This window comes from Castor canadensis, chromosome 3 (genome assembly GCF_047511655.1).
Source record: "Castor canadensis chromosome 3, mCasCan1.hap1v2, whole genome shotgun sequence".
Classification (NCBI taxonomy): Eukaryota; Metazoa; Chordata; class Mammalia; order Rodentia; family Castoridae; genus Castor; species Castor canadensis.
In genome coordinates, this window is record NC_133388.1 from 117096182 (window position 1) to 117108418 (window position 12237).

Genomic DNA, 12237 nt, shown 5'->3' on the forward strand with positions numbered 1-12237 from the left:
CCTTGCCAACACCTCTTGTTGGTGGTGTTTCTAATGATGGCTATTCTAACAGGGGTGAGGTGGAATCTTAGTGTAGTTTTGATTTGCATTTCTTTTATTGCTAGAGATGGTGAGCATCTTTTCATGTGTTTTCTTAGCCATTTGAATTTCTTCTTTTGAGAAAGTTCTGCTTAGTTCACTTGCCCATTTCTTTATTGGTTCATTAATTTTAGGGGAGTTTAGTTTTTTGAGTTCTCTGTATATTCTGGTTACCAGTCCTTTGTCTGATGTGTAGCTGGCAAATATTTCCTCTCTCTCTGTGGGTGGTCTCTTCAATTTAGAGACCATTTCTTTTGTTGAGCACAAGCTTTTCAATTTTATGAAGTCCCATTTGTCTATACTTTCTCTTAGTTGCTGAGCTGCTGGGGTTCCATTGAGGAAGTCCTTGCCTATACCTATTACTTCCAAAGTATTTCCTACTCTTTCCTGTACCAACTTTAGAGTTTGGGGTCTGATATTAAGGTCCTTGATCCACTTTGAGTTAATAATAGTACAAGGTGATAAACATATATCTAGTTTCAGTTTTTTGCAGGCTGATAAACAGTTTTCCCAGCAGTTTTTGTTAAAGAGGCTGTCTTTTCTCCATCATGTATTGTTAGTGACTTTGTCAAATATAAGTTGGGTATAGTTGTGTGGAATCATATCCGGGTCCTCTATTCTGTTCCACTGGTCTTCATGTTTGTTTTTGTGCCTGTACCATGCTGTTTTTATTGCTATTGCTTTGTAATATAGTTTGAAGTCGGGTATTGTGATACCTCCAGCATTGTTCTTTTTGCTAAGTATTGCCTTGGCTATTCGTGGTCTCTTGTGTTTCCAAATGAATTTTAGGGTAGATTTTTCAATCTCTTTGATGAATGTCATTGGGCTTTTCATGAGAATTGCATTAAACATGTAGATTGCTTTTGGGAGTATAGACATTTTTACTATGTTGATTCTGTCTATCCATGAACATGGAAGATCTCTCCACCTTCTGTAGTCTTTGCCAATCTCTTTCTTCAGGGGTTTATAGTTTTCCTTGTAGATGTCATTCACATCCTTTGTTAAGTTTACTCCTAGATATTTGATTTTTTTGAGGCTATTCTAAATGGAATTGTTTTCATATATTCTTTCTCATTTTGTTCTTTATTAGTGTATAGAAAAGCTAATGATTTTTCTATGTTGATTTTATATACTGTTACCTTGCTATAGCTATTGATGGTGTCTAGGAGTTTTTGGGTAGAGTTTTTTGGGTCTTTAAGGTTTAGGATCATATCGTCTGCATATAGGGATATTTTACAGTTTCTTTACCTATTTGCATTCTTTTTATTCCTTCTTCTTGCCTTTTTGCTCTGGCTAGGAATTCCAGTACTATGTTGAATAGGAGTGGAGATAGTGGGCATCCTTGTCTTGTTCCTGATTTTAGAGGGAATGCTTTCAGTTTTTCACCATTAAGTATAATGTTGGCTGTAGGTTTGTCATATATAGCTTTTATAATGTTGAGGTACTTTCCTTCTATTCCTAGTTTTCTTAGAGCTTTTATCATGAAATGGTGTTGGATCTTATCAAAGGCTTTTTCTGCATCTATTGAGATGATCAAGTGGTTTTTGTCTTTGCTTCTGTTAATGTGCTGTATTACATTTATTGATTTGCATATGTTGAACCACCCCTGCATTCCTGGGATGAAGTCGACTTGGTTGTGGTGAATGATCTTTTTGATGTGTTGTTGAATTTGGCTTGCCATTATTTTATTGAGTATTTTTGCATCACTGTTCATTAAGGAGATTGGCCTATAGTTCTCCTTTTTGGAGGTGTCTTTGCCTGGTTTGGGGATGAGTGTAATACTGGCCTCATAAAATGTGTTAGGCAGTTTTCCTTCCCTTTCTATTTTGTGGAACAGTTTAAGGAATATTAATTCTTCTTTAAAGGTCTGATAGAATTCAGCAGAGAATCCATCAGGTCCTGGACTTTTCTTTTTGGGGAGGCTCTTGATTGCTGCTTCAATTTCATTTTGTGTTATAGATCTATTCAGGTGATTAATTTCCTCTTGGTTCAGTTTTGGATGATCATATGTATCTAGAAATCTGTCCATTTCTTTAAGATTTTCAAATTTATTTGAATATAAGTTCTCAAAGTAGTCTCTGATGATTTCCTGGACTTTCATGGTGTTTGTTGTTATCTCCCCTTTTGCATTTCTGATTTTACTGATTTGAGTTTTTTCTCTTGTTATTTTAGTCAGATTTGCTAGGGATCTGTCAATCTTGTTTATCTTTTCAAAGAACCAACCTTTTGTTTCATTAATATTTTGTATGGTTTTTTTGTTTGTATTTCATTGATTTCAGCTCTTATTTTTATTATTTCTCTCCTTCTATTTGTTTTGGGATTTCCTTGTTCTTGTTTTTCTAGGAGTTTGAGATGTAACATTAGATCATTGGTTTGAGATCTTTCTGTCTTTTTAATATATGCATTCATGGCTATAAACTTTCCTCTAAGAACTGCCTTTGCTGTGTCCCATAGGTTCTGGTAGGTTGTGTTTTCATTTTCATCAACTTCCAGGATGCTTTTAATTTCCTCTTTTATTTCATTGATGACCCATTGGTCATTGAGCAATGTGTTGTTCAGTTTCCAGCTGCTTGCCTGTTTTTTGTTATTATTTTTGTTGTTGAGTCTAGTTTTAATGCATTATGATCAGATAGAATGCATGGTATTATTTCTATTTTCTTATATTTGTTGAGGCTTGCTTTGTGCCCTTGGATATGATCAATTTTGGAGATGGTTCCATGGGCTGCTGAGAAAATGTATATTGTGTAGAAGTTGGATGAAATGTTCTGTAGACATCAACTAGGTCCATTTGCTCTATATTATGTTTAAGATCTAGGATTTCTTTATTGATGTATTGTTTGGATGACCTATCTATTGGTGATAAGGGGGTATTAAAGTCTCCCACTACCCCTGTGTTGGAGTTTATATATGGTTTTAGGTCCTTCAGGGTATGTTTGATGAAATTGGGTGCATTGACATTGGGTGCATATAGATTGATAATGATTATTTCCTTTTGGTGTATTTCCCCTTTTATTAGTATGGAATGTCCTTCTTTATGTCGTTTGATCAATGTAGGTTTGAAGTCTACTTTGTCAGAGATAACTATTGCTATTCCTGCCTGTTTTTGGGGGCCATTGGCTTGGTAAATCTTCTTCCAGCCTTTCACCCTAAGCCTATGCTTATTTCTATCATTGAGATGGGTCTCGTGTAAGCAACAAATTGTTGGATCTTCCTTTTTAATCCAGTTTGTCAAATGGTGTCTTTTGATGGTGTAATTGAGTCCATTAACATTGGGTGTTAGTATTGATAGGTATGTGGTGATTCCTGTCATTTTGTTGTCTCAGTTGTTTAACAGTTTGATTGTGTGTAGCTAAATCAATGTTACTCTCTACTCTCTTGCCTTTTCTTCTCCCGTGGTTTGGTACTGCCTGCCCTTTCATGGTTATGTTGGGTTTCACTTTCTGTGGGCCAAATCCCTTGAAGAATCTTTTGTAGAGGTGGCTTTGTGGTCATATATTGTTTTAGTTTCTGCTTATCATGGAAGACTTTTATTGCTCCATCTATTTTGAATGATAGTTTTGCTGGGAAGAGTATCCTGGGGTTGAAGTTATTTTCATCCAGTGCCTGGAAGTCCTCACCCCATGCTCTTCTTGCTTTTAATGTTTCTGTTGAGAAATCTGTGATTTTGATGAGTTTACCCTTATAAGTTACTTGTTTTTTCTCTCTTACAGCATTCAATATTCTTTCTCTATACTCTGTGCTTGTTGTTTTAATGATAATATGTTGTGGGGTAGTTCTATTTTGGTGATGTCTATTTGGTGTCCTGGAGGCTTCCTGTGCCTGAATGGGCATAGTTTTCTCTAGATTTGGGAAATTCTCTGTTATTATTTTGTTAAATATATTACAAATTCCTTTTGTTTGTACCTCTACTCTTTCTTCAATGCCCATGATTCTCAGATTTGGTCTTTTGATAGAATCTTTGAATTCTTGCATGTTCCTTTCACAGGTTTTGAGTTGTCTTACTAGTAGTTCTTCAGTTTTTCCTTTAATTGCCATTTCATCTTCAAGTTCCGAGATTCTGTCTTCTGCTTATTCTAGTCTGTTGGACCTCCCATTTTGTTTTGCATTTCTGTTTCATTTTTTTTCTAAAGTTTTCCATATCATGGGTCACTTTAATATTGTCTATTTTCTTCCTGAGTTCATTTATCTCTCTATTTATGGTGTTCTGTGTTTCACTTTGGTGTTTATACAGTGCTTCTATAGTTTCTTTTATTCATTCTTGTGCTTTCTCAAATTCTCTATTTTTGTTGTCTTGGAATTTCTTGAGTGTCTCCTGTACATTTTGATTGACCATATCCAGTATCATCTCTATAAAGTTCTCATTGATTATTTGCAAGATTTCTTATTTCAGGTCGTTCTTGTGGGCTTTGTCATAGTTTATCTTTGTTTTGTTGGCGTCTGGATCTGGGCTTCTGTTTTCTTCATTTCCCTCTGGTTCCTGTACTAATTTATTATTGGAGGGAAAATGGTTTCTATCTTTTTTCTGTCTTCCCATCATTCCACTTGTTGCTGTTATGGTCCTTGTACTGTGTGTAATTTAGTATTGTCTAGCTGATAATAGTAAAAATGATGGTGTCTAGAATGGAAGGGGAAGAGGAGACAGAAAGCAAAAAGGTAAAGAAAAAAGAAAGGAAAAGGAAAAAAAAAATACAGATCCAAAGAAATAAATAGGGAGAGATAGTGTACTAATCAACAGGGAGCTAAACAGGCATTAGAGAGACAGAGAAAGAAGAAAAAATCCAGGTTCAAATGCAGTAAAGTTTCGATCTTAATAGTTCTGTTTCTGGTGTTACTTCTTTAGCCTCCAGTCCTGGTATTGGTGTTTGAGAAGTAGTTCTGTTGTTGTCACATCAAAGGAAAAACAAAAAGATCATAATAAAAAAGGGGAAAAAAGTAAAGAAAAAATAGTTTAAAAAATAGAAAAGGTATATAAAACTATAAAAGAATAAAAGTTTTAGGTCCAAAAACCATGCCGTTTCTGTCTTAGTAGTTGTGGTGTTGCTCCTTCAGCGTCCAGTCCCGGTGTTGGTATTTAATCAGTAGCCCTGTGGTTATCTTGCCAGATGGTTGGATCTGGAGACAGCTTAGTGAGACTTTATCTGCTCTGTTTGAGCCTGTGGCTCACCTGCCACCTACTGTCATCCAGCCACTGCTGCAGGCTTTATTTATTACATTCTCAGGGATGCGCCATCACACACACCTAGCCCAGCTGGCTTTGTTTATTTAGAGTTCTCCTGGACGCATGCCCCTTTTCTTTTCTCCAGTGTAGAGCCCTGCCAGCCTGTTGCAATTGCAGTCCTTATTTATTTACAGTTTGCCTCCCCCCCTCTGGCAGAGTGTGTCTCATGTCAGCCTCTGTTGGAAGCCTTCCCCTCTCCAAGCTCTCTGGGGGGCCTCCACCCTGGCCTTATTCTGCAAGCTTGTTTATTTATAGATCTTTGGGGAAGTGCCCCTCCCTCTTTCTCAGGAGCTCAGAGTGCCTTGCCCTCTTTGCTTCCTGTCTTTTTCTCAGTTGCTTGTTTATTTATTATTCAGTTTTGTTTGTTTGTTTTTTTTTTTTTGCAAGGCAGGGGTCAGTCTGTTCAAGGGGCTATGGGCTATGCTGATATATCCCAAGGGTGGCCGTGGGAGTATTGCATGCCACTTATTTGCTCACCTGTTGGTCTGCATCTCCCAAGCAGGTTAGGAGACAGTGCCTGGTGGTGCAGAAGCCCTCCTGGTTTCTCTGTGTAAGGTGGCATGGGGAAGCTATGTGTGAGCTGAGGGTGTGGAGGTTTCAGAGTTTTGCCTCTTCTTGGTGGTTTTTCCTGTGCAGTGTGTCTCCAGCATCTTCAGCAAGATTTTTACTTTAAGGAGCACACACTATCTGCTTCTTCACTTTAGTTGCCATCTTGGAAAACCTCTTGTTTTTGTAATGTCTTTGAATTCAACATTAAAATTTGCACTTAGAGAAGAAAATAAACTCTCCTATCAATAACAATATATTCTGAAAACATTGAATATTTTGGAAACTTCACATTGACAGAATTTTCACATCTTTGAATGTGAAACATGAAATGTTACCATTTAACCTCTTGAAAGGACACTGGCTGTATCTCCACCTCCATCCAGAAACTCCACTCATGACTGCTGCATGGCCATATCTTTGTATAAACTCACTTCACCTTCGAACTTCTACATTGACCTTAACTATCTTTTTTTAATTGTTATTTATTCATTTATTCAGATGTGCATACATTCTCTCCCCCCTACTCCCCGCCCCCTTCCTGCCCCCCTTTAACTATCTTTTAACATACGATGATCTGCCTTCCTTCATCTTTGACAATGCCATGAAAAGAAAGTGATGGTTTTTACCATAGAGTAAGTACCATGTTTGTTTACATTATGGACTTACATAAAGTGTGACTATAGTCCATAAACAAAGCCCAAAAAGGACAAAATACTACAGACCATGTTTCCTTATAGCAAAACATACAAAATAAAATAAAATTCAGCTAATATAAGATGGCATATTTAGTCTTTGTTAGTTTTAGGCATTAATATATACTATATAATTATATATAAAATCAGGTAACACACAGATAGACACAGATACAGAAAGAGTTATTAAATTTTATACCATCTTTCAGGTTACATCTTTTGGTTAGATCAGAACAAATTTACCCAAGCTGAGCACCAGTAGCTTTGGCCTGAAATCCAAGCTATTTGGGAGACTGAGATCAGGAGGACTGTGGTTTTAAGCCAGCCTAGGCAAATAGTTCACAGTTGCATCTCCAAAATAACCAGAGCAAAATGTACTGGTGGTGTTGCTCAAACAATTGAGAGTCTGCTTTGCAGGTGTGAAGCCCTGAGTTCAAGCCCTAGTCCAACTAAAAAAAAAATTTTACCTAAGTTCACACAGGTCACAAATGATAGCCCCAGGATATGAACCTGGGCAGTGTGGCTTAAGATCCCTTGTATATCATCACTATGATAGCTTCACTTTCTTAAAAATTTCCACTTTCCTTTTATATATCAAATTGTAATTTTTATCTTTTATTGTCATATTATTGTTGTACTGGGGCTACATTGTGACATTTACCAAAGTGCTTACAATATATGTTAGTTAAATTCATCCCCTCCATCATTCTCCTCTATACCCCCATCTCCATATTAGAATAGTTTCAACAGGTCTAATTTTTCCATTTTCATTCATTAGTACATAATATTTCCACCATATTCACCCTCCTTTACCTTTTCTTTACGTCCTTCCCCTCCCACTGTACCAACCCCAGACTAGACCTGTTTTATATTCTTGTCCTCTGTTTTTGGAAAAGGACATTTTCATTTGTTTAAGATAGCTATACAGGAAGTTTCATTATGACAATTCCATGTATATGTTTTCATATATTCTTTCTCAGTGTGTTCATTGTTGGTATATAGAAATGTACAGATTTTTGTAAATTGATTTTGCATTCTGCTACTTTGCTGAAGGTGCTTATGACATTTAGGAATTTTTTTTTTGGTAGTTTTCCAGGTCTTTTAAGTATAAGATTATGTCATCTGAAAATAGGAATAGTTTGACTTCTTTCTTTCCTATTTGAAATCCTTTTTTTTTTCCTGTTTTATTGTGCTGGATAAGATTTCCAAGACTATGTTGAATAACAGGGGAGAGAGTGGACATCCTTGTCTTGCTCCTGACCTTAGAGGAAATGGTTTCAGTTTTTCCCCATTTAGTGTGACTTTGGCTACAGGCTTGCCATATTTAGCTTTCATTATGTTGAGGTACATTCCTTCATTCCTATAGGTTAATCAGAACTTTTATCATGAGAGGATGTTGAATTTTGTGGATGGCTTTTTCTGGATCTGTAGAGATGATCATGTGATTTTTGTCTTTGTTTCCATTAATATGCTATTTTACATTTAAGTTATTTGCATATGTTGAACCACTCTTTCATCCCTAGGATGAAATAGACTTGATCATAGTGTGTGATGTTTTTGATATGCTGTTGAATTCAGTTTGCCAGCATTTTTTTTGAGAATTTTTGCATGCCAGTTCATTATAAAGATTGGCCTGTGGTTCTCTTTTTTTGTTGTGTCCTTGTCAAGTGTTGGGATGAGTGTAATGCTGACTCCATAGATGATTTTAGCAGTGTTCCTTCCCTTTCTGTGTCATGGAAAAGTCTGAGGAGTGTTGGTGTTAGTTCTTCTTTAAAGATCTGTAGAATTCAGCAGTGAATCTATCAGGCCCTGGACTTTTCTTTTTTGGGACACTCTTTATTACTGTTTCAATTTCATTACTTGTTTTATATCTATTTAGATGATTGATATCCTCTTGCCTTAATTTTGTTTGGTCATATGTGTCCAGAAATTTATCCATTTCTTCTAGATTTTCCAATTTATTTGAATATAGGTTTTCAAAGTAATCCTTAGTGAGTCCCTGATTTCATTGTTGTTTGTTTTGATGTTCCCTTTTTCATTTCTAATTTTATTAACTTGAGTCTTTTCCTGCCTCATTTTAGTCAGGATTTAGTCTACTATCATTTGTCTTTTCAAAGAACCAACTCTTTGTTTTGCTGATTCTTTGTATGGTTTTTTGGCCTCTATTGATGATTTTTGACTCCTATTTTTATTATCTCTTTTCTTCTCCTGGTTTTGTATTTAGCTTGTTCTTGTTTTCCTAGGAGTTTGAGATGCAGCATTAGGTCATTTATTTGAGATTTTTCTGTGTTTTTAATATATGCGCTCTTGGCTATAAACTTTTCCCTTAGCCTTGTGTTTACCAGGTCCTATGGCTTCTGATAGGTTGTGCTTTCATTTTCACTAAGTTCCAGGAACTGTTTGATTTCCTCTCTTATTTCTTTGATGACCCATGGGTCATGGAGCACTGTGCTGTTCTGTCTCCAGGTGTTTGAGTATTTTATGCTGTTTCTTTTGTTGTTTAATTCTGGTTTTAATTCTGTTGTGCCCAGATAGTATGCAGCGGGTTATTTCAATTTTCTTATATTTATTAGGACTTGCTTGGTAACCTAAAATATGACCTATTTTGATGAAAGTTCCTTTTGTGCCTGAGAAGCATTTATATTGTGCTGTTGTTGGATGAAATAGTCTGTAGATATCTGTCAGGTCTATGTGATCAATAGTGCCATTCAATTCTAAAGTTTTTTTGTTGACTTTTTGTTTGACTTAAGGAATTTTGTTTCCAGGGTTTCTGTTTGATTCTTCTTTTGAGACTTTCCATGTCTTTATTAAGCTTCTCTTTCATTTCTTTTATTGCTTTCTTTGTCATTTATCTCTTTTTAAAAATAATTTTCTTGCTTTCCTTCCTATGCTTGAGTTCATTCATTTGTTTCTGTATCTTCTTGAATTTTTTAAATCTGTATTCTCTTGGTATTCATTGAGTCTTTTTGTTTTGGTATTCAAAAACAGGAAAAACTTAACTATATTTCTTACCAATTCACAATTCGAGATACACTTTATAAGTTTTTTTCTTTTTTGCTGCACTGAGGTTTGAACTCAGGACCTCACTCTTGCTAGGCAAGTGCTCTACCACTTAAGTCATTCTGTCAGCTGAAAGGCAAGGAAATAAAAAAATCATGTCATGATAACAGTTGCATCTTGGAGGAAAGGAGTTGCTATCAGCAAGAGGTATGCAGGAGTTTGGGGATGCTGCAAGAGTTCTAGGCTTGGTAATCTGGGTGATATTGCTCAGGCATTCATTTTATGCTTATGCTTTATACTGTACATGCACATTTAATTCACATGTCTGCTTCTTGGTATCCATGGTAGGGTTGATGCCAGAACCTCCTGCAGACACTGAACTTGCTGACACCATTGAGTTGTTGTTGTATGTCCTCTTTAAAGTCCTTAAACATTCTTTTCATCATTCTTCTGACCTCAGCAACTGGGAATTTATCTACTTCATGCTCACCAAATCCTCTGTTGTGTGATTGTTAACTTTTTGAAGTTAACAATATTCCCCATGCCTTCTTCTATTCCCTATGTTTCTATTTTGAGATTTGCTCGTGGGTTGTTTAGTTGGTTGGGGGTTTTAATCACCTTTTATCTTTCCCCTGACTTAGTTTCTATATTCTGGCTAGCTTAGTTGTTAGCTAGGTTGTTGTATTATTTTTTGTTCACTGACCTGGACATATAGCTTAGCAATAACAAATTCACAGATTCAATGCCAAAACAGTTATTTACATAGTATTTAAAAGACATGGTAGTATTAGCTATAAATGGGGGTATTGGGGAAATAAAAGTTGTTTGCATAGAGATTAAAACTTATGTAATAAAAATCATAGGACTAGAAGAGAAGATGAGGAGGAGTGGGGGTGTGGAGAGAGAGAGAATAGGTATGAGTTGTGGGTGCTGTGGGGTAATAAAGACATAATGTGTGTAAAGGTGTAGTTCAGTTGTTGTGGAAAAAGTTGCTATTGTCAGGGATTGAGAGAGATATGAATGATGGAAGTAATGTATAATAGACTACTTCCTGAGTGTTAGTGTGGAGGAGATAGGAGCAGTGGAGAGAAAGGAAGAGTGTAGAGAGAAAGAAAAGGAGAGGGAAGGAAGATAAGAGAAAGGAAAAAAAGCAGAGGGGAGAGAAAAGATAAAGGAACAAAAGAGAAAATTAAAATTTCAACATATTGGAAAAAAGAGATAAGCAAAAAAGAAAAAAATATATTCATCCTTGTGGAGAGTATGGGCCTCCTCTGAATTCATTGCATGCATTGGGCCCTCCACTCTGATTTCTAATCTTCAGATTTTAGACTGCTGCTCTCATTCTGGATGCTGTCCCCTTAGACAGGGGCTTTCTGTGGGTGCCTGCCCCTCCTTAGGTTTGATATGCTGGGCTGGGTGGCAATCAGTGAGTTGGTAATGAGCCTCTCTACTAGAAAAGGTCAGTATGTTTAAGCCCAGATTCCTCTTGGGAGTGGGGACAGTCAGATGCAACTTGCTTGGGTAGATGGATTCTCTGAATTGGTCCCTTGAGTTGCTATGTGTGAGCAGTGGCCAGCCCCTCCTGCCTGTGGGGCAAGCCCAGAAGCTGGAGTTGTGCTGTTTGATTCAAAAGCTCTTCTCTGGGAAGGCAGTTAGTTGCATATAGCTACTAGCTTCTCCTAGGGATTGGAGATTGTTGTTACTTTCCCAAAGCTTGGTGGGCTGAGCCGTACCTCCCCCTTCCTCAGCTGGACTGGCTCGATCAGTACAGCATTTTGTATAGCTGCCTGCCCCTTCCCCATCAGTCTGGCAGGAGGTTTTGTTATATTTATTAGGCCAACACCTTTGTCCAGGAGGAGTGCAATCAGTGTCTGAAAGCTGAGCAGGACTATGTGGTTTCCTCCAGGATGGAATATGTGGCTCTTGGGTTATATTTGTCTCTTGGTGGTATCAATTGTTGTTGGTGGGTTGACTCTCAGCATTGGAAGCCAGCAACTCCTGGGTGTCTGGGGCTGTTTTACACTATAAAAAGCTAATTTAAAAGTTGATCATTGTACATTTGATTTGCCTATATATTGGTGCTATCTTACTTGGTGGACTAGCCAGGTTCCCATACCCTTGCTATCATAAATCTGAATTTTTCTTTCAGACTTGTGAATGCTCAGAGTTTTAGGTCTATCACAATCCACCATCTTGGTCTTATATGTCTTATTTTATTATTGTTGTGTTTTGAAACAGGGTTTTGCTATGTCACCCAGGTTGGCCTAGAACTTGCTATGTATCCCAGGCTGGTCTAGAACTTGCTATGTATCCCAGGCTGGGCTAGAACTTGTTATCCTCCTGCCTTAGCCTCCTAAGTCCTGTGTGTGCCATCACATTCTGCTTTTGTTTTTGTTTCTAAGATACAATCTCATTATGTAGCCCAGGCTTCATTTTAACTGCTGATCTTCCTGCCTCAATCTCCTGAGGGCTGGAATAGGTGTGTAATGCCACATCCAGTTTTTGTTTTCATTTTCTTAGACATGTTTCATTGTGTAGTCCAGGCTTTGTTCTAACTGGTGATCATCTTGCCTCAGCCTTCTGCAAGTTGGAGACTGCAAAGAAGTGCTCCAAAAGAATTAATTTGTATTCAAAAGAGTATGATAGGTAGTTTAATAGAAAACCAGGCCTAAATTTTTAGGTTGCCTTATTTCACTACCA